Source organism: Erithacus rubecula, assembly GCF_903797595.1.
Source record: "Erithacus rubecula genome assembly, chromosome: 5".
In the NCBI taxonomy this organism is placed as follows: Eukaryota; Metazoa; Chordata; class Aves; order Passeriformes; family Muscicapidae; genus Erithacus; species Erithacus rubecula.
The window spans coordinates 3,552,038-3,574,968 of NC_136687.1; the positions used below are offsets into that span (position 1 = coordinate 3,552,038).

General features: G+C 38.4%; 1 long non-coding RNA gene across 1 annotated transcript in view; it reads left to right on the forward strand.

The window, feature by feature from the left end:
* The first annotated feature begins 13,186 nt into the window (after positions 1-13,186).
* The window catches only part of LOC306802201, a 234,084-nt gene continuing 224,339 nt past the window's right edge, over positions 13,187-22,931 (forward strand). The window contains exon 1 of the long non-coding RNA XR_013774304.1: positions 13,187-13,298. This is a non-coding gene — a long non-coding RNA (uncharacterized lncRNA). The remainder of the gene's footprint in view (positions 13,299-22,931) is intronic.

A 22,931-nucleotide genomic window follows, 5' to 3' on the forward strand; every position in this document is an offset into this window, starting at 1 on the left:
CTGCAGAATTTAGAGCTGTCAATCCAAGATCTTCCTTGTTCAACAAAGCCACAGCAATCAATAGGAGCGCTCACAAAGCAGAGGTGCAATCCTTTGGTGGGAGGGAATTAAGGAATGAAAGTAATTTATCCTGGAAACCAGCCAAGTGAAATGTGGGTGTTGTCAAAGGGTGGTTTAGGCTCTAACCCACTTTTCAGGGCCCTCAGGGGCTGCTTGGAAGAGCTTTTAGGACACTGAGCCTGGTATCACAGGGGACTGTTCCATCATCACTTTCTCAAATTCCATCTCCTCCTCAGGATTATTTTTTGCAGATCATTATTACCAATTGCAATTTTTGCAATATTCTCTTTTCATCTGACATTGGTAGACTTTCTTCTATTCACCAGCTTAAAGCTCTTCCTTGGTAAGCTTGTACCCATTTTGTAAAATTTCAGTGTTCTCCATTAATTTAAATAAGCTGTACTTTACTTTTCTTTATGACCTAATGTTTATTCACATCAAATAAAAAAACAAAACAAAAAAAAACAACCTGATCCAATTGACTGCTGTTTTGCTTACATCTCTCTCTGGCCAAAATTCAGGGTAACAAAGATTAGAACTTACCTAAAGCTGGGCTGGTGATAAAAGCTTTCAAAAATAAGGGCTTTTCTTAAGACAAATGAAAAACTCACCAGAATTTCTACTGACTGCTGTGTCTAGCATGTTCTTTTGTATCATAGCACTTCTGAGTTTTATTTCAGTGGCACAAGGGAAATGGCTTTGTAAGGAACCTGGCCCTTACATAAACAAAACCATCTTAAACCAATTAAAATAAATGTCATGAGTTTTCTGCTGCAATTATTTCAGGTGCTTTGTTTCCATATGCAAACTCAACTACTAATCAGCTACTCATTAATCTTAACTATCTTTGTATGTCATCTCCATGCATCTTAAACAGATGAATAAACAAGCTAAATTGAAATGCAATGGGTTTAGGTTATCTACTTCTTGGAAAAATTTAATGAAATTTAATTTAGTGCACTAGTTGCACATGTGGAAATAAATGAGTGTAGAGGGCAAGAAGTTCACATAAAACTGTTACACCTAAACTCACTCATTATCAGCCCGAATTTGCAAATGTAACTTTTGTTACTCAGCTCCAATAAATCTATCATTGTTGGTACAGCCATGACAGATGAAATTGTCCTCTGAGCAGAAGGATGTGAATATAAGAGGATTTCCATTATCTCCTGCAGCTCAACAATTGCTGCTCTGTTCACTGCTCCACTTCTAAATCAGCCAAGTCCATCCATAGAGGGGACTTTGCTTCCTCAGGTCTTTTTTTAACTCCTGAGATCAGACCTGCAGAGGAAGGGAAATCATAAATGAAAGTAAAAAATGTCCCTGTCTCTGCTCCCTCTTGTGGTATCAACTTTTCAGATCACAAGGGGAAAAAAGCAAAGTGCAACAGAAGAATTACAGCAGCAATCCAAGGGTTTCTTTAGATGTTCATTTTCCTGATCCTTTGTCTCTCTGATGTCTTAGGGTGGAACTGATGGGGTTTTTTTTCTTCTCTAGTTTCCTTTCTATTCACTTGCATGTGCCACAGGGTTAAAAGCTATGCACCTCTGCTTTTTGTGAAATTAGCTGTGAGTCATGGGGGCACGGCAGCCTTGGCAAACAGAGAGTGCATTCAGGACAAAAAGCAAATACAGCTGTAAAGGACAGCCAGTGGAGAAAATCAAGGAGAAATTACACTGCTTTAAAATCAGGAAAAATAAAGTGCATTTAAAATCAGGAATGCGAATTAGAAAATCCATCTGGACTCAAATCTCTGCAAGTTTAAGGTTGGAAAAGCCCTCTAAGGTGATGGAGCTCAACCATTAACCCAGCACTGAAACAAACATGTTGCTTTGTGCCACATCTCCATGATTTTCAAACACTTCCAGTCATAGTGATCCCACCACTTCCTTGGGCAGCATGTTCCCCAATTCCACTGTAGAATTTTTCCCTAATATTCAAAATAACCCTCTCCTGGCATAACTTGAGGCTGTGTATGTAAGTACAGAGGAAATATTTTCCCTCCACCACAGCCACAATGTCCTCACATTCCCTCCTCATGCACTGCAGGACTAACTGGCTCTGCACTTTATCCAGATTAAACCAGCACAGTGACACTGGTGCCACTGGGACCCAGAGGATCCAGCCCATCCATTCCCAAAGCCAGCAGGGCTTTCATGACCCTCCCATCCAGCCTCCTAATTGATCTTCACGTGCCTCACATTAGCAACAAACCACCTGGAAACTCCCTTGGAAAGCAAACCCAGACATTAAAATTCAGCTGCAATGTGCTTGAGTGGGGATATCAGAAGGATTTAGACTATATCCAGTTTAGATTGTAACTTTTGATACAGTGCCTTTGGGAAATATATGTAAAGCTGTTAATATTTTAAAGGTTAAATAAGGTACATTGTATTGCTTGAAAGTACTGAAATAAAAAAACCCAGCCAAACCCAAACTGCCTGTGGCTGCTGCATGTCTTATCAGTTACTTATTCCTTCCATAACATGCAAAAGGAATTGTTGAAAGCAGCTGACACTGCCAACCTCGTGCTAATTAAAAGAGATTTTAGAAAATAAATTGCAGCATGGTGGCTTGGTGAGTAAATTGGTTTGCAGTTTGAAAATAATAAAATAAATAAAATAAAATAAAGCAAAAAAAAAAAAAAATCCAGAAAATTGAGTAAAAGGAGGCAAAAGAGTTTATCTACCTAGAGGATAGGAAGAGAAAAAGTCACCATTAATAATCTGATTAGCTTGACCAGTCTGGCTGCTCTGACCTGTCCTCTGCAGAAGTGCTGCATCACTGAGGACAAATGCAGAGCTTTGGTGATTGAATTAAAGAAAATTGCATCACTATTATAGTGGCAAACCACTTAAGGCAAATGATTTTACAGTTTCCTAATGCATTTTATTTTCTCTGACAGGCAAGATAAGATTGCTTTTTCCATGATATATGGCACATGAAAGTGTTTTTAGCTGCAGCATTTACACATTTTGGGCAGCTTCTCTCTCTTTCACTTGAGCAGAGATGCTGTCACAGACTCTGATTATCCCAGGCCATGTTCTGAAGGAAATGGTCTGCAGGACAGAAAGTGTTTGAAATGCTTTGGTCCATAAATCCAAGGCATGAAACCTGGACTCTTGGATGTCAAGGGAAGGATTTTCTAAAAAAATCCTTTAATATTTAGAGCCTCAGATTAATGCTGCTGTCCTGGAGCCAGCAAGACTCCCACTGTTCACTTCAATGGGAGCAAGCAGCAGCGTTAGGTGTGACTGAAGCTTTGCTCACTCCAGATTATTTTTTATCATCATTGCTGGATGAGGAGCAAAGCTGCTGGGTGGGCACAGGGAATTCCATGGTGGATGCATCCTGGTGCTCAGTCCCTGTGCAGAGCAAGGACACAGCACAGGGCACAGCCAGCCCCAGGCTTGGTTTCCAAGCTGTCCTTGGTGGGGCAGAGTGGCAGGAGAACTGCAGAGCACACCCAGGGCATGTCCACAAGACTGTTTCTGCTGTTTTAATCAGCTAAAAATGAGCTTCAACAATTATCTTATAGATCTTTGTCTGGATTTGTAGGATGTTCCTCACCTGGGAATAGAGGGGGTTTGCCTGGTGATTTCTGATTCTAAAAAAAGTAGTTATATGTTCACTTTTTGCTACTGGGAAAAGTGATTGTTTTGTGCATATTTTTTAATGTAGTAATTTTTACTTGAAAAAAAAAAATCCATTTCCCCTTTTATTCCCTTCCCTTTTAATCTTCTGTGTTCTATAAATACTGATGAAAACTCTAAACTGTTCAAACAAATACATTGTCATTTGAGGAAAAGAGATTTACCATTGTCATAATGTATTATTTGCATGATAATTTATTTCTAATGATTATGTATTATTTTAGTAACAGCAATAACAATACTAGAAGACTTTCAGCCAAACTAAAAACACTCTTGATTACTCAAGTTTAACACTTGCACTTCTGCATTTCTGGTATTATGTGTTAAATATGATTCTGTGTTCTTTCTTTCCAGCTAAAGGAGGGGATTCTTGATGATTATACTGTGATTCTTGGTGAACCAAGAAAGAAAAAAAAAAATAAAAAAAACCAAACCAAGAGCTGATAGCCAGAGTGCTGAATGAGCTGAACTCCTGAAGGTCTTTGGGTTTTTTTTAAGTGAAGAAATGTTAAGGACTTGGGCATCATTATGGCCTTTTGGGTTTGAGCTTCCCTTTTTGCTGTTCTCAGTTCCACAGATCCAGTATGTGCACAACTCCTGAGCCTTCATTTACACTGTGACAACTGTGGTCAGGGTAAGGGGAAAAGAGAGAGAAGCCACCAAGGTGAAGTATGAAGAAATAATGACCTGAAAAGTCAGTGCAACATTACCTGTGTAATAAGAGAATTTAACAGAGAAGCATTTATAATTCTTTCCACATGATTTTACATCATTTCCATGTCCAAAACATTCTTTAAAACTATTTAGGAGTCCTGGAACAAGGTGTTTTCCACACCAAAGTCCGTGGGAAGTAAAGAGAACAATTCAGGGTCAATCCCAAACCAAGCTAGAGCCACTTTCTAAGTTGAATGGAAATGGCATAAGAAAAAAAGAGTTAGAGTAAAATAAATAAATAAATAAATAAATAAATTTGTACAAATTGGCTCCAGACCAATTTAAAAGGAGTCCAGCCTCATGCATCCTTAAACACCTGGAGAATAATGGGCACTTTTAGATTGAATTGGAGATGTGCACACTGCCAGTGCAAATCACAAGCTGGATGCCAAGTTTCCCACAGAATCTTATGTTAACTCGAATAATACTAAGAAAAAAAAAGTTGACTGAACTGCAAGAAATTGTCAGGAATAGTCAGAGCCTTCACCCCAGGTAAAGGATAAGTACAAATTCTCCTCTGTGGCACTTGTAAGTAATTAGAGACATTCTGGGGGTAGTCAAGCAGTGACATTTGCCGAGACCATTGGGATCCTGCACCTTTTCTGTTGAGCACTGAGAAACTTTATTTCTAAAAGCTCATTATTGCAGAGCATTCAGAACTATGGGGCAGCACTTAGATAACAGATTTCTTACCTGCTGTGCAGGCTCTGCAAACCAAAGTCTCAAAATCTGTATTTGGTCTAGTATTTGGTCTAGTAGTAAATACAGGGAGTGCAAGTAGAAAACAACCAAAGGAAGTGCATTGCAGATTAGTTTTTGCTTGATTTCTGGGAAAAAGAAATACTTCATAACATTGAAAATGTCCTGAAAGTTCCTTGGTGTTTGCAGAATTATAATTGACTTTTTAAAGTGGTGTTGTTAACTAAAGAAATAGCTTGGCAGGGGGAGATTTTATCTACATTAACATCAAAATAAAATCGTGCAATTCCATAATTCTTAAATATATATATATATATGTTCTTGAAAAAAAGCACAAAAGAAAAGAGTGAAAGGAAAAATATAAATAACTCAAGCTCTTTTTTTTTTTCTTTGGAATATTTCAGTAAGTTAAATATGTCTGAATTTCCTCTAGTTACCACAAGTTACTCTCACACTGCATCAGAATTTTCTTTTATTAAAATTCTGTTTATATCACCATTTTCTATTGGTAACAGCTCTAAGCAATGTTTCAAAAGGCAGGGTTTTTTCAATATAAAATCTTAAATTTATTTTTAAAACTTTCTCTTTTTTTTGGTAAAAAATATTTGGAAAGTAAGATAATAGTGTTTTGTGACCCAGAGACTCCTTGCATTTTGTTATGTGGTTCTGCTTTAAGCATGCTCAGCAGACAGAATCAACAGTGCTGGACTGTTCGCCTGTTTCAGGTGAATAAAAGCACCTTTTATTCAAACAATAGCAAACAGCTCCCTGGTGATAACATTGTTCTTCATCTTCTGCTCAATCCAGAGCTATTTGCCTGAAATGCGAAGTTTTCCTAATATTTAATTACATTTTAGCAAAATTCATCATTTTTATTCTAATATTTGGAAAATTTACTTTTAGAAACACAATTATTAAGTTATGAATAGACTTATTCTTTTTTCTGTAGAACATGAACTGATTATGGCAATGATATGAGTTACCATATTTCTCAAATAGTTTTTTTTTTGAGAGCTCTTACTGTAGGAGTTAAGGTTTTTCTATATTATTTCCCCCTTTTATGTTGGAATTTCTCCAGTGTATTTTGGGTGGCTTTCTCTGATACACAACAAAAAAAATGCAATGCAAAAAATGCAAGAAAATCTTTTTGTTGCTCCCCTAGATAACAACAATTGATAATTTCACCCTAAATTTTGATTTAAAAGCTGTATGTATTTTTAATTATTGCTATTTAACAAGTTCACTTCCCCTGCACTTTCAGTCTTGGAAAGTTTAGTGAAAGGAATCTTTCACTGGAAAACATAAATTTGAAATGTAACTTTATAGACTCCATATCAGGACTCTGTATCCTGAATAAAAGCCATTCCTGCTGCCAGCCCCTGGCAGTGCTCAGGCTGGAGGATTCATCCTCTGATTAAATCCTGTTTGATGGGATGTTTCACCATGTCACCAACAGCCCCTTTAGTTTAGGCAGGTAAAAAATCAGTGAATCAAGAACAGGGAAATCAAGGGAACAGAGCATTCCTAGGGGCAAATCCACCCTCCCAACCAACCAACAACAATAACCAAACCAATCAAACAAGCAAAAAACCAAAACAAATAAACAAACACAATAACAAAACTAAGCAAACAAGCAAAAACCTAATAAACAAACAAACAAAACAATGACAAAACCAAACGAGCCAAACCTACACAGATAAACAAATAAAACCAATAGCAAAGGCAATAAAACAAGCAAAAACAAAACAAATTTTTAGAAACCAAAGGAAGAAGCACAAAAACAAACAAACAAAAAAAAATCCAACCAACCAAAACCCCAAAAACAACCACCCAAAAAACAACCAACCAAACCACCCCTTCAAAAAAAAAAAAAAAAACAAAAACAAAAACAGAACAAAACAAAACAAAACAAACCCACCCCCCCCAAAAAAAAAACAAACAAAAAAAAACAAACAAAAAAAAAAAGAAAAAACCCAAAATTTACTCCTTGAAAGGTATTTCTTTCCAGAACTTGGGGTTTAATGCTGAGGAGTTAACAGTTTTGAGGACAAAATTTCAGCAGGTCAAAATATGCAGAGCATCACTGGAAGAATCTGTGTTAGAAGAGGGTTCAAACCTGTTTGCCTTCTCCTGAAGCAAAGCTGTCTTCTCCTAAAAAGAATGGTATCACTGAAATTAAAAAAAAAAAAAAAAAAAAAAAAAAAAAAAAAAAAAAGCTGAAACTTTTCAGGCTTATTTTTTAAATTATCCAATCCCTTCCTCTCTCATCCTCCCACCAGAAGCCTTTTCTCAAACTCCTTGCAGAGGTGATGCCCCTTAATGAGCCTCCTTTTCCTCTGCATGTACCTGGCCAGGTGAAGAGCCATTTCCTCACTAATAAATTCCATCCCAAGTGAGGTCTGTGGGCAATTGCTTTGTTACTTTGTGCCCTGGGCAGGTAATTTTGTACATTTCTGGGTATTACAGAGGAATATTGCACAATTTCTGCAGACTGAGCCTTGATGCAGGTTTTTCCTGCAGTTTTCCCTAGCACAGAGGTGCATAATGAAATCCCTGGTAAGCACAGTAATCCACAGCCCCAGCTATCACCACAGCCCCATTTATCACCACTGCTGCTGCTTTCAGGCTTCTTTTTTAATACCAGAAGTTGATGGCTTCCATATTTCTGAAATGTGTTTAAAGCTGAGAATAAATTCACCTGAAAGAAGAGAAGGAAGAAAAAACAGCACAAAGTTAAAGGAAAATAAAAGAAGGCAGCAACTCTGCCAAGGCTGTAAGTGGGCAGTGGTAATTATCCAGCTTTAATTTAGCCTCAAGCCTGTAATTCTCTGGAAAGATCCCTAGAAATCCATAGGAAATAGGACTGTTCCTGCTCATAGGTTAAGGAACACTGTGATTAGAAATGCAAATGCAGTTTGGATGGAAATCACCATCTCACCTTGCCTGACACTCTCAGCTCTTTCCAAAGGTTCCAAAGACCTGCAAAAAGAAGTTTTAGTCAAGGAACTACTCAGCTGGAAACAAGAATGGTTCCTTAACACTTCACTACTGATTATTGCCTGCTGGGATGCTGGTACTGAAGGAGCCTGAAGTGCCCTTAGTCTTTGGATATTAGCAGTTTCCTGAATTGTTTCTAGCATCTGCTAGAATTTAAAGTGTTCCCAAACCCATTCTTTATTGCCCTGGTGTGCTGGCTACCTAGAAGCCAAAAATGCAGCTATTGTGACTTAAACAAGTACCAGTCATCTTTGATCCTGAGCATTTCCAAAGTGCCAGAGTGCAAAACAGTTTTGTCCCCAGTATTTGCCTTTCTAAAAAAATTAAAAAAAAAAATAGCAGTGATAATGTATCCCTTTCAAAAATAATTAGCCATGTGGGAAATTGATGGTTTCTATATTTAAGTTTTTGAATCAAACCCGTTGTGATTTGCAGAGAGCAGAACATTACACGTTCTGGTAGCTGGATAATAGGATCTGTACACTGGGGACTTCTCTGCCTGTGCCTATGCACAGATGTTCTTGTGGAAGGAAACACAGGGGGGATAAAAATCATCTGTTTCACAGGAACACCACAAAATTAATGGGCACAAAGACCTCAAAAACAATGCTGCTAGCTCAAGATAATGACCCATTGACAAAACCACATTTTGGGAGATAAAAAGTGATAACTTATAGTATCTCTGTCCAGGATTAGAATGTCCTTGGTTCTGTTCCCAGGGATGACTCTGGCCTGCTGAATGATTGTCAGTCACTTTGCAGCTCTATGTCCCAGTTCCCAATTCTACAAATTATTCTAGTTCTTTGTAACACACTCATACAGATCTGCTGATAAAGTTCTTTTATTCTTGGTAATAATTGCAGAGTTTGCATTACCATCTTGTGCATGCACGAATTTGCACACACCTCCCTGAATGGCAAGTGTTTATCTAGCACTGAGTCTAGTAGCTTCCCCTGAATGTTTTGCCATGTCTCCCTGTTGATCTGCCTCTGTCATTATCTCACTTTTTTATTCATGAGGACCTAGTTCTGAAAACTGTTATTCTGGTTTTTAAGTGTTAGATAACGGACATCCAAAATTCTGGCTTTACTTTTAATTTCAGCATTAGGGATTGGAGCAGCTGTCACTGGGGAGAGGCTGAGAGAGCTGGGGCTGCTTGACCTGGAGGAATCAGGGCTCAGAGGGATCTTCTCAAAGCAATAAAGTAATTACCAGTGATGCTCAGAGATGGGGGGCAGGCACTGGTCATGTTGGTCACTGGGGGGACACTGCTCTGGAAATAGTGACAGCAAGAACTGTGAGATCTTGTGAAATGCAGCCCCTGACACGAGCAGAATGACACAAGTTCTGATTGCCTGGCTCCCACTGAAGTTTCTTTAAGTGGTTGAAAAGCAATAAATTGCTTTAGTGATGTGCAGAGAGGATCAGCATGGATCCAGCCCTTTTTATTGCACAGGAAGTCATTATAAGATCCCACACCTCTCATTTTCTTAAATCCAATGCCAATTTTGGTGTGTTTGTGTGGGGTTGTGTTGAATCAGTATGTACATTGACAGTGCAATTCCTTGCACCTCATGGAGTTGAAAACTGAGAAATTTAAAGAATATCGGTGTGTGCTTCTAATACATATTTTTTTACATTTGTATAATTATGTAATTTTTATCTTCCACACTCTAAACTTGAAAGAAGTATTTGGAGCAATATAAATCTTCTGGCCCTTTTTTCTTTCCTAGATTCTCTTTTAAATGAATGAGATTTTTTGATGGAAAATAAGCTGCATGTACAGAAAGTTAAGCTAAATGCTTGCTGTGTATAATGTGATTAGGAGAACACAATTCTACTATTTCTATATAAATTCACCTTAAATGGGAAGAAAAGCCTCTGGATTCTGTAATAACCTTCATGAACAAACTAAACCAGCCAGCACCTGTTGATCTGTCCTCAAAGACAGATTTGCTCCCTTATAATCCCCCTGTTTAATTCATTATAGTCAGAAATATGGCACACACAAAATTCAAGAGAACATCCACAAAACCAACATGCAAACCTTCCAAGAGTGTTTTATTTCCCTTTCCCTTGTTTAGCCTAAGCCTTTCCTGCCTCACTGCAGGGCTGACTTTTTCAGCCTGTCCTGTCAGGAGTAATTGCACAGCTTTAAAGGATTTGCAGAAGATTTGACACCACTATATTAGATCTGATGATAAACATCACACCCAGACCTTACTTCCATATAGCCAAATAAACAAGATCATAAAGACCATTTTGCATTCTTCCCACCTGGCTCACTTCCCCATGTTTGAGTTATTGCTGTGCTCTGTGTTTGCTTTAGTTTAGGCAGTCAGGCAAGGATTATATGCCTCAGTGCAAGACATTTGAATTTCTTTATATTTACCTGGGTGGGTGTCACTGTTACAAATAAGAGTTTTTCTGTCTGGAGAAAGCTGATCCCAGCCCTAATGAGGGAAGGGAAAGGCTGTGCAGGGATGGTTATCAGTGAATCAGAGCATCCTCACAGGGGTGATTATCAGTGTGTCCTCTGATGCTCCTTCTCCTATTTCTACTGGGCAGTTTTCACAGAGGTTATACAGTCAAATAAAGTTTTGGTTTTCCAGGAAGGGGATTAATTTATCCATCTTAGAAGACAAGTTCTCTGGCCTGTGTCCACAGCTGGTGGGCACACAGGAGCAGCAAGGGGGATCCCCACAGTCTGAATAATCAGATTTGGTTTTTGTGTTTTGTATTGATTCATGAATGTGTCCCAGTCTGAGATGAGGGGTGCAGGGAGGGTCTAATGACCACATCTACATTTGATTGCCCAAGACAGAACATTGAAGCTGATCCTTTTCTGTCTGGGTTGTGGAAGTGCTCATTAGCCAGAGCTGTAGCTGGAGGCATTGAGCATGGAATTCAGGAGGATAACCCCAATCAGCCAGGCAGGATTGTAAGAAAAAGCAATAAACATCTCATATAAACACTCATGTCTGGGCAACACAAGGCAAACCCTCCTGGGGATGTGTGGGCAAGCTGGGTTTGTTCTGCAGGTGTACCAATTCAAATCAGCTCTGATTTACCTTTCTGTGTTACAGGCTGCAAGTCATCACTGTTCCTGGCAAGCTGGGATCAGTTTCAGCTGGGTTGCTTTATCAGATGAGATCTGATAAGGACTCCTGGCCTTGGAAAGATGGAGTGCAGGGGAAAGATTAAACAAACATTCAGTGAAGAGGTGTGACCAAGACTGTAGTTTAAATCATGGCATAAATCAATTTTTGTGTTTGTCTTTGTGGCCTTAGATCATTGTGCTCCTACTGAATTTTTAAACCACAACCCCCCCCAAAAAAAAAAAAATTAAGAGAGAAAGTCTTTTGCAAGTGGTATACTGCAAAAAACAATGTGTAACAAGGGGAAGAGCCATAAGCAGCTGCTTGGAAGCTGGTTTAAAACTTAATCCACTAAATTTACCTTTTATTTCTATTGCCATAACTATCAAGCCCACACTGTGCTTCTGATAAAAATGCTCTAAACTTCCTTTAAAAAATTTTCCAGAGTGCCTGTTTTATTTTTTGCATGAATAGTTATAGCAGCATAAATCCTAAATAACAGGAGATGCTCAAAGCTACCATCTACCAAACTTAACAACCCATGCTAATTGTTACTTTGAAGCCACCTTCTTGACTTTCTGGAAAAATGGCACATAAAATGGGCAGGAAATAACTTTTATTGTCTTTCACACATCTGTAAAACATGCATGTGTGATGGAGACCAGCAATTAGATGTTCTTAAGAGGAGGGCAGTGTCACTCTTTGCTGGGGTGAAAATCTTCCAAGCATAACTCAACTTTGATCCATCACTGACAAAGAAAACTGCACATTCATGGGGGAATTTGGATGCCTGGATGTTGCTGCAGTGAGAAGAGGCACAACTGTGCTCAAGGTGTGGAATTTTGGAGCTGCAGTTCCAGTGTGGGCATCACATTGCAGCAGGCACCCATCCCTATGGCAGTCCCTCTTCCCTCTGCACTCAAGGATTAGCATCCAGGAATTCAGCACCAGTATCTTTGAAAAAAACAAAAAAAAACAAGGATAAAATGGATAAATATTTTACTTATTAGGCTCTTAACTGGTTGTGGTTTTTTGATTTCTTCCTGGTTTTATCTGCTTTATCTTAAATATAAGCAATGAAATGGATTAAAAGAAAATCAGCCATCCTCACCTCAGTTACATCTAGAAACCAGAGGCAGACTCTTTAAAGATCTTCACTTCTTTATTTATATTTTTTATCTGTTTTTGGTTAGTTTTGTTGGGTTTTTATTGGTTTTTTTTTTTTTTTCTTTTGACATCTGCAGTTGGAAAACCAGAGTGGATACACATTTGTGGAAAATGAGCTTCTTGTCATTTAAGCTGCAAATATGTATCTTCATTACAATTTTTAATAATTCTTTTTTTTTTTTTATTTCAAGCTTTTCATAAAAAAACAAACTAAAACAGCATTAAATTTCAAAACAGCAAATGAACCTGTTCAATTTTAGTTCCAAAAGGCCTTGTGGAGGTATTTCCAGTTTGACAAACACTTGTGGAGAATGAAACCTGTGACTCAGGAGTTTCTGCTTCTGGAGAAAAGCAGTATTTCATTGTGAACAGCTTTTGATGGTGAAATTTCTCCATGGGCCTCAATCCAGAGCTAAAAATTTCCAGATGTGATCCCTTACTCTGCAACAAACAAATTAAAATTTTTCATGCCTCAATCAAAACTAAGTTTTCAGGGTCCATTCCAATGAAAATGCAAATTGGGATATAGAACTTATTATTTATTCTTATTTCCTCCATCAGGAAAACCACTAAGGCAACTCAGCCTGATGTTTGTCCTGTCTCACAAACTTTTATCACAGCATTTCCTCTTTTTCTGTGTTTATCACATTCTGCTGGCCCATGGCTGTGTTTTGAGGAGCTGATTCACCCAGCCCTGAGCAGGCAGCTCAGCTCAGCCTTTCTGTTATCCACAGTCCCATGAAGGACTTCCATTTTCTTCTTCTGTACTTGATTTTTATTCTGTGATTCACGAAAAAAAAAAAAAACCAAACACAAAAAACCAAAAAAGCCAAACAAAAAAAAAAAAAAAAAAAAAAAAAAAAAAAAAAAAAAATAAAAAAAAAAAAAAAAAAAAAGAAAGAAAAAAAAAGTGGCATTTGAAACACATTTTAGAAGCTAAGGATTAGCAAAATGCCACATTCTCTCAAAGTGTAAAGGAATTTTCAAATGAGGTTTGAAAAATAATGAAGTGGATGAAGTGGGTTTTCTAATATTAATTTGGAAATGAATGAAACTATCCTTTAATTTGTGTTCTCCTGGGCTGGAAGTTGCCAGAAGAGATCAGGGCTCCTCTCTGCACACTACAACACTGGCACAGAATATGAAATTTTTTGTCTTAAAAGATTGGTTCACAGCTTTAACAGGAAAAGGCAACTGGTTAAGAACTCTTGAATCAGAATGCAATCAGCCAGGAAAGGTAATGAGGGAGAGAAAAGAAATATCAGTACCTCCACCTTGGATGGGGTGGAGGAAAAAGGAATAAATGCCTAAAATTTATCCACAAGGTCTCAAGTGGTTTTTAGACATCCTGTGGATCAGAGCAGCACTGCAATTAGAAAATAATCCTTTCTTTGACTGCAGTGGAAAGCTATAGAAAAAGCCATTTCTTTTATCAGACTTTCTGGAAAAAAGTCTCTAGAATTGAAGAAAAATAAAGCAGGAAATATTGGGATTATTGGGATAAGATCAGTTTTCTCTCATTTTTTTTCTTTTTTCTTAACCAATGCTAAGTTATTTTACTTCTTTCAACAGTTAAAAAGCAAAGACACTTTTAGAATTCTTTTTTTATCTTTTATGAAGATAACCATTAATTTAAAAATGTTAAAAAATGACCTCCCCAAAAGCTAGCTTCATTACATTAAGACTGATTAACTGAAGTATAAGAAATTTTTTATAACTTTTAGTCTGATTTTTTGTTTGACTTCATTTATCTCACAGCCCATACAATCTCAGCTTTGTTTTCTTTTCCCAATGCTTTATGCTTTTCTGAAAAAAGTAGTTGAGAAATGCACTCCCTCTTCATCTGAAGTAATCATGAGATGTAAAGGAAAACTTTGCTGATTTGTTTGGAGTATTTTTTCTTACTTTGTTACTTTGCTTGCTTTGTTGATTTTTGCACTCACAGAATTATAATTCTTGGTTATAATCTTATGGCATACTTATAATTTCAATATATAAACTCCAACTTGTGGCTGCTGATTCCTGTTATTTCTCTGTTTGGTACAATTGAAATATTTAAATGAAAAAAGGCAGGGGAAAGGCCCAGCAGAGTTAATTTGTTCTTTATTATGATATTTAATTATACACCAAAATCAATTCACTTCTTGATCTTAAATTAGAAGTGCTAGACTTCAACTAATTTAGCTTTATGTTTAAATTTTCCTCAGCTACACAAATTATCTCTAAGAACTCCCAACTGAAGAGTTTTTTCCCCAGTTTGAGATACTACTATTAGAATAATAATGATTAAGATAATAATAATAATTCGAATATTAATTATTCTCTTTTTTTCAAAACCTGTATGGATTTTTCAAATTTTCAGAACTATGACAGAAGTCCTGGTTCATGTCTGTGTTAGCAGCAGGAGAAACCAGCTGTAGTTATTGATTACTTTGGTAATAGAGTGTAGTCCCCAAAGGTAACAGCAAGAGAAGCCCTAAAAACATCCTCAACAGAGAATAAAAGCTGCTGGAGTTGTATTGGAAATGATAAAAATTGGTTTTCACAGACAAAGTGGGGTGTGCTCCAGGGTCTGTGCCCGATTATGGTTTATTAATTTAACAATTAATAATGGATATCCATCTTGCTAAATGGCTTATATATATCTCTATTATTGATTGTGAATCCATTAACAATGCCAAGAGCAGAGAGGTGTGGAGGCAAGCTAAAGTTTTCTCTTTGTCCTTTTAAATTCACTGCTTTGAAAGCTTTTCTGGGCACAGAGACAGATCTTTTTTAGATCAGAAGGAGCAGTTTTGTGCCTTTTTGGGCCAAAAAGAACATTTGTGTTTCTCTGGAGCAGGAGGAGAGGTTTGGTTCAGAGAGCAGCACAGGTTTTCAGGAATGCTCTCCACTGGAATGATCCTGTTCTGAGTCATCAGCTCTGCAGGAGCAGAGTAACTGGGCAAGCCCTGAGTCCTTCTGGAGGAGCAGTTATGGGACACAAGCAAAGAAAACCTTCAAAAGGCAGCAGGAGGAAGGCTGAGCCCAGCCCAGGGCTCTGCTTGTGCAAGCACCAGATGTCTGCAGGATAATTTTTGATCCACTATAGAGTCTAGTGATACTTTCCAACAATATTATTCCATCTCTGAAACTACTTACTTACTTCCCAGAGCTTCTCAAATCAAGATGTTTAAAGGTTCTAATTCTTCTGTTTGGAGGAGAAGAAATAGTCACTGGGGAACGTGTCAAAAATGGGATTGCACTGAGGTTAGTGCTGTCTTCTAAAGCAGCACTGGAATTCTGCCCTGTCTGGCAGTTCCTGAGACAAGTCTGGAAATAGTTTCATGCCAGGATCAGCAACAGCCCAGGGCAGAAGGGAGGGGAAATGCACCTATCCCAATCCAGCAGGTGACCCTTGGGTGGTGATAGCAAACATTTATTCACATAACATATTCCTGGTGTACTGACCTCACCAAATGACAGCCAGGGGGACAAGAAAGCTGGAAAAGTGAGCTCACAGGGATCTCAGGAGGAACAAAAGGTCCATTTAAAGGCTTGCTTCTGGAATGACTTGCAATAGTCCATAGGGATGAGAAAAGATCAGGAGACAATCTGAACAGCACTCAGGAGTGTGTCCTCAGCAAAGAGCAGCTGCACCCTGGCTGTGGATCCCAGCACAGAGTCACCCCAGGAGGAGCTGATCCTTCCCTTTGTATGGCAGCTGTGAGAGCAACACTGGAGTTTTGGGCTGGAAGAGAAGAGTTTGGGAGGTCACACTGAGAGAAAGTCCTTGACCTGTGGGACTGAGTGCAGCAAAGAGCTACTGAGCTTCTTGCTGAGGCTGGCTTGGGGTGCAGATGTCCAAACCCAGGGCTGGAGCTGCCAGGCCAGTGCAGACTGGCTTTGGAAGACAATTAGGAATGTGCCAGGGCTTAGAATTGATACCATGTGGCTGTGTAAGGTCTCCAAGGTCTGTTTTTCAAGTTCTGCACACAGACAGGCAGGTTCTACCCAGAAATGTGGAGGAATCCCAGAATGGTTTGAGATGGAAGGGACCTTAAAGTTCATCCAGTTCCAGCCCCTGCCAGCCCCCAGAGGAGAAAACACAGATGATGGCTCAAGGATCATTGTCCAGCACTGCATTCTAACAGCAGCCTTTGGAAGGGAAAATGCTTTCACCTCCCAGCAGTATTTGGAATATCCTTTGCTTCATTCCAAGCCTTCACACCAGAATCCATCAGCTGCTGCTTGTGGAGATGATTCCATGGATCCCTTCTAACCTTCATGATCAAACTTTTATAATGCTGCACACACTCAACACACATTCCCTTATCCTACCTTTGTCACTGAATCATCCTGGTTAAATGTAAAGTTTTTTAAGAGCTGAAATAGCAGCTTTGTGTGCAACATTATTGCTTAAAGATTTACCTCCCTCAGGAAGTCAAAGCACTAACATGTTCAAAGTTATAATTTTTCCTTTTTGACCATATTTTTTGAGGTGTTTTCTGATGTATTGAATGATTTGCAACTGCTTAGGTGGATTTCACCTAAGGTTTTTGAAGGGGAAAAAGCACTACATGAAACTCAGTAACAAAGTTTATCTTCAATTGATTTAATTACCTAGATATTGCCCTGCATGAAAATATCAACAAGAAAAGGCAAGAGTGAAGTGTCATCAGCCCCTGAGACAGCATGAGGTCACAAATTATCCTTGTTGTCCTTTGAATAAATGATATGACATTTTTCATGGATCACTAACTTTCCTATAGACTGAAAAGAGGATTTTATGAAGGGACTTGGGTTCTGCATGTCTAGAAGGCTGATTATGTAAAAATGGTGACAGATGTTATAAAAACAGTAGGAAATGTGATCAATGTGTCAAAGCCAAACCACAAAGGGCATGAAGTGTTTTTTTGGCTGTCACACCCTTTCAATATGTGATGGCAAGTGCTTGGATTTTTTTGCTGGTGTTGATAAACATCCCTCATGCTGAAATAAAACTGCTGTTAAAAAAAAAATATATGCAAGTTCACTCTTTGAACTGGAAATATTCAACAAATTCTGTTTTTATGAAGCACATTTTTACAAATATGCATTTTTTTTTCTAAAAGAAAAAAAGAAATGAATCCTAATAAAATTGAACACTCCTCACAGCCAACCTAAAATAAAAATAACTGAGAGCTGCCACAGTGAGTTTCCTGTTGCATCAACCTCCAACATATTTGTGCAGGAGGGGGAACCACTGAGACCAAACAAACTCACACTTCACACTGAGAAGTTTTGTGAGTCCTGCCAGTCTCTGTGGGCTGGGGCTCAGAGGATGCACAGACCAAGAGCAGATTCCAGCTGATGGCTGTGACAAAATGCACATTGCAAGGGTGTGCAAAGCAGGCAGTTCCCAGCATAAACTGCTAATCCCTCTGGAAGGAATGGCACTCTTTTGGCATTAGGCCTCATCCATTGTTAATGAAGAGGAGAAACAATTAAATGGGGAAAGGGGACTATTAGAATAACACTTAATTGTGACAAGTTGATGAAGTGTCCCACCAGCTAATCAATACAGCTTCTGGGAGCCTAACAGCCTTATCAATTTTACTGATGTCTGCATATCTGCTAATTTTAATTTCCTGGGCTACATTTACAGAGTACCAAGGGAGAACTTTTGATTTTGCAAATGAGCTGGGACAAAGGAGAACCCAGCTGACAAGAATAGCAAAAAATACTTGGTGATTATGAAAACCATTTGTATCATCCTGGTTCTTGCCCCAGAGGGTGTCTGGCACTGCCCAGGCTCCCAGGGCAGTGTCACAGCACAGGGACAGAGCTCCAGGAGGGTTTGGACAATGCTCTGGGACAGGTTTGGGGTTGTCTCATGCAGGGCAAAGACTTGGACTCAACCCTTGTGGGTCCCTTCCAACCCAGAACATTCTGTGACACTTCTGCTCCTGGTAAGGTTGTACCTTTCTTTGTTTCTTGTGAATCTAGATCAAAGCTGAGTGGGAGATTTGATCTGTGGTTTACTCTTTTAAAAATAGCCTGGTGCTATTTTATAACTACAAGTCAAGCTGTGTGTTGGCCACATCAATTATCAGAGGAAAAATAAGAAGCTGGAGACACACAACGAGAAACTTGATGCTCAGTTTCCTTCAGCACCACCTGTCTCCATGAAAAACCATCTTCCAATGCTACCTCTTGTTTCCACATTATCAGACACATGAGGTGTCATTTGGTAAAACTGCAAAGCATTTAATGAAGCTACATTTAGTTGTATTGTTAGATGTGGATCTTCATCAGTTCTGCTTCTCACTCAGTCTGGCTACAGCCCTGGACTGAAATTTAATAGTAAAATTGTTTTTTGTGTAGGTGAGCAGCAGATACAGTTAATAAAAATGTTATTGATGCAGGATCCATTTAAGCCAGAAAAAGAATCAAGTGGACATTACCTGAGAATTCATATTTGTTTGCCTGTGAGATGTTAGAGCAGGATAGGCATAATAAACAAACTTTTATTCTCTAGTCTTATTTTACCAAAGCTCTCTGAAAAACAAAACAGCAACTACCACAATGTGTTAGTGGTAACTATTGCAGATTTTTTTGGGAAAGCATAGGAATGATTATGAAAGTTTTTAGGCCAGATTGAATCACCCTGTATGTGGCAGACACCCAGGTCTAGCATTAGCTTTATGTGGTATTTGATAATTCTGTGATGAGACCACAAAAATCAACTTCATCATGTATTCTGAAAACTTTCCATAAGAAATCTTAAATCTACTTCAAGATCAGAATTTCCCATTTTCACAATTTCCCAGCCATGTTTTCTGCTGTATCTCTAAATGCACAAAATGTCCAGCTTGACAGTAGAACTGAAATAATCTGAGTCAGGTCCAAGAATGACAAATCATCCTTCAGTTTTCAGTAAAAGTGGTGTTGATGAAGGCAAAACTATTTTTATTGAACAACCTCTCCAAACTGTGATTTTATTTTATATTGATCACAGTTGTAGTTTTTCTTACATTTTCTGTGAGTTGAGGTTTGTTCCTCTGTGTTCCATGGGTATTAATAAATTCTGTCCTGTGGGATCTAACAGCATGAGCATCCACCACATTGGGAATATTTTCCTTGTTCCTCAATAGGGAAATTTTCTCAAATTGTCTAAGTTAATTAAGCTAAATCAGGGACTAAAAAGGTTGTTTCTCACCTGTGCTTAGGTTGACTTTTGCCTCTGTCTCAGAGCAGAAAAGAGGTTGATATGCTCAAAACACTTTTTTTTTTCCAGTTTTATGGAAAAACATGACTTCTCTTTACATATCTACACATTCTTGGGTTTAATTTAATTCATTGCAAGGCCTTTTGGAACAAATGGAAAAAATATTGAGGATATAGTCAAATAAAAATGTTAAAGAATGCAGCAATTCATCAAAAGTTGTTTCTGGATTAAAGTGGGGTATGTCTTGCTAAGGACTGATAGGTAAAGTTGTCATTACTTTTGCTTGTGCGAGGATTTCCAAAAGAAATTTCATACAATTGTCCAACAGTGTGAAGAAGAAAAAAAGTTTGTTAATTTATTTCAGTGCACAGCTCTAATATACCTGTTGATTGATTTTTACACTCACCAAGCAGAATAGGAATAGAGATGGAGAAACACTGTGAAAATAGGAGAAATCTGGTGATGCTTGAAGTGAAAGGAGGAAAATACATTTCTATAACCCACAAGAGAACTTGTTTCCATGGCCATCACTAAAATTACTTTCTAAAATCAGTCCTTTTACAAGAGGAATTATGAAATAATTTAATAAAAGGGAGAAATCTGGGAGGAAAATAATTTCCTAGGATTTAAAATACTCAGAGTTGCTACAACTTTGTAGTCTTGGCATATAAGCCAAATGAATGCCAGGAGTGATCTAAGAGATCCCTGCTGTGGTCCCATTTCCTGCCCTTTTCCCATTCCCTCCTTTTGACTTTATTCTCTTTCAACTTCCTCTGCAGCAGCTCTGGTACTCACCTGACCTTCAATGAGCCTTTTCTGTCCACTTGCTGGGCAGAAAACTAGGCCACCAAGGGAAAAAAAAAAAAAAAAGAGAGAGAAAGAGAAAAGGAAAAAAAAAATTAGGGGGAAAAAAACCAACCCAAAACAAACCCAGAAATAGTTTTCTGCTGGTTTAGTATATTCACTTTCTGAAGATTTTAGAAATTCAAGTCTTTGGTATCCTGCTCTAAAGCTTCCAGCACACAGGTAAGGTAACTGGTATTTTTACCCCTTGAGCATTATGATATCTGTTTTTTTTCATATGTCTTTTGGAGTCACCATAAAATTCTCAGCACACATTTGGAGAATGTGCAAATGGAAACACATACAAGCTAAAAAGGAAAAGTGGACAAAATGAAGAAAAGGAGTGAAATTGATGGGGGGGGTGGGGAAGAGCACTTGAAGACAAATACAGGGAGGGAAATGGAAATGACTTCTGAACATTCATTTTGTTTGGAAATATCAGAAAAGACATATGACATCTGTGAGCTTTAAACCTTTAAGCTTGGAAAGATGCCTGGGTTCACCTGGGGAGCAGCCTGAACAAATGTCATTGCAGCTGGGAGAGGTGAGAGAAGGAAAAACAAATGGGCTGGAGTCTGCAAAGGAACTTCTCACACAGCTCCTGCACTAAGATGTTAGAAATGGATGGGATTTTAAAGGGAAGGCAAGGACTGATTTGAAGCATTCAAAATGAAACACAAATGGAGAAAACCAGATATTTTTGTAGTAGTCTGGTAGTCTGGCAGCTTATTCCATCAGTGGTTATGTACTCTGTGATTCCCCTATATTTATGCAGAAAATAAATCACAGCCTGGGGTTGGGAAGAATGAGTTTTTCCTTAAGTGGCTGGTTAAAAGTCTACATTGCCAAACAATGAAAACTGTGTGACAATACCTACTTTTCATGATGCCCCACTGACAAGCACTGCATGTAAATCCCATTTTCTGACTGTGAAATCCAATCTTTTTCCCCTGGATTGACCTTGCTAGTTCCCTGATTTCCCTCCTTCCCAACACAATGGGGTTTCAGTGTAATGTACTTTTTAGGTTCTTGATTAAATTGAACCTGTTTTCTACAGGACCTGTGGGTTCATGTTCCCTCAAACAATTGATTCAGGAAATATCAAATTGTATTCTTTGCCATCTTACATTTTCTTCCCTTTGAAGAGAGAAATGTGTATTTAATTAATTTCATGGATTTAATATATCACCTGTGTTCAGTGCCTTGCTTTTCCTTTACCACTCCTTTCTGTGTCCTCTACCAAAGGTGGGTGTTAGGGCTGCTGATACAAACTTTTTCTTTGGCCAAATGATTCTTTCAAGTTTCCTCACTGATCATGAGTAAGGTGGCAATAAATGCAGATTTCATCAACTATGCCTTGTCTTTTCACATCAAATTCCACATATAAATGTATGCAATGAACTCTAGATGTTGACTCCATATTTTTGTTATTCCCTTCCTATCTTCATCAGCTTAGGTGGGATTTTTGCTTGGATTGTTTTTTTTTTGTTTTATTTTGGTTTTGGTTTGGTTTTTTTTTGTTTTTTTTTTTTTGGGGGGGGGTGGAAATTTCCTCTGAGGATTCACCTGACTGAAAGGCTTGCAGCACTCTCCCTCCTAACCTGTCAGTCTGGCAATTGTTTATGAGCTTTGGGAATGGCCTTTCTTTCAAATTCCTGGTGCACAAAAGTCTCTCAGGGATGCCAGAGCTTATTTACAATGACAAAATAAGTAGCACTATCTAGATAGATAAACAAACTCTTTTTTTCTTTTTCTTTTTCTTTTTCTTTTTTTGTTTTCTTTTTTTTTTTGCTAGGAACTCAAATCAGGACTTCCAAGAAATTATCCCCCAAAGGTAAAATAGAGTTTTATTGCCAATTAGGAAGGGAACTGTATCAATTCTCTACAGTTAACCACTTGCTCCAGATTGCTCCAGACCATCTGGAGGGTTTTTTGGTGAACATTTTGCAAAGGTTATTTGGCAAAACATTTCCCTTTGCTTGGTTTTCAGGGCACTCAGCTGTGCCCTTGTGCCACAGCAGCTCCCAGCAAGGAAACATTAAGTCACACACCAGTGCCCTACTGGGCATTAAAGCCTTTTTGATAATTTCTCTTCTGGAGTCCTGAGTCTGTGTGGCTACATCAAAACTTTTCATAGCCAAAGACACGGGTTTAATTACCATTTAATTAGTGCTCTTAGGAAATGCCTGACAAGGACAGGTGAAAGGGGCCAGAGATTATAGCTAATATGTGGTAAGAGCAAAGCTACCTCCTCCTGGGAGGAGAGGAATGAGCAGATGGGCCATGTCACTTGTCTTTAGGAAAGAGAGAAAGTCCTGGCCTGGTTTATTGACACATACAGAAAAAAAAAAAAAAATACACAAAATTCTGCAGCCATGCTTTATTTACTTCTTCCAATTTCCATTTTCCCAGACAGAAATTCATGTGGCAGTGATGCCATGAACTCAGGCTGGTCTGTGCAGTTTTCAGCCTTGCTTTCCAAACTCATGTCTGAGCTGAGCCCTGACAGAG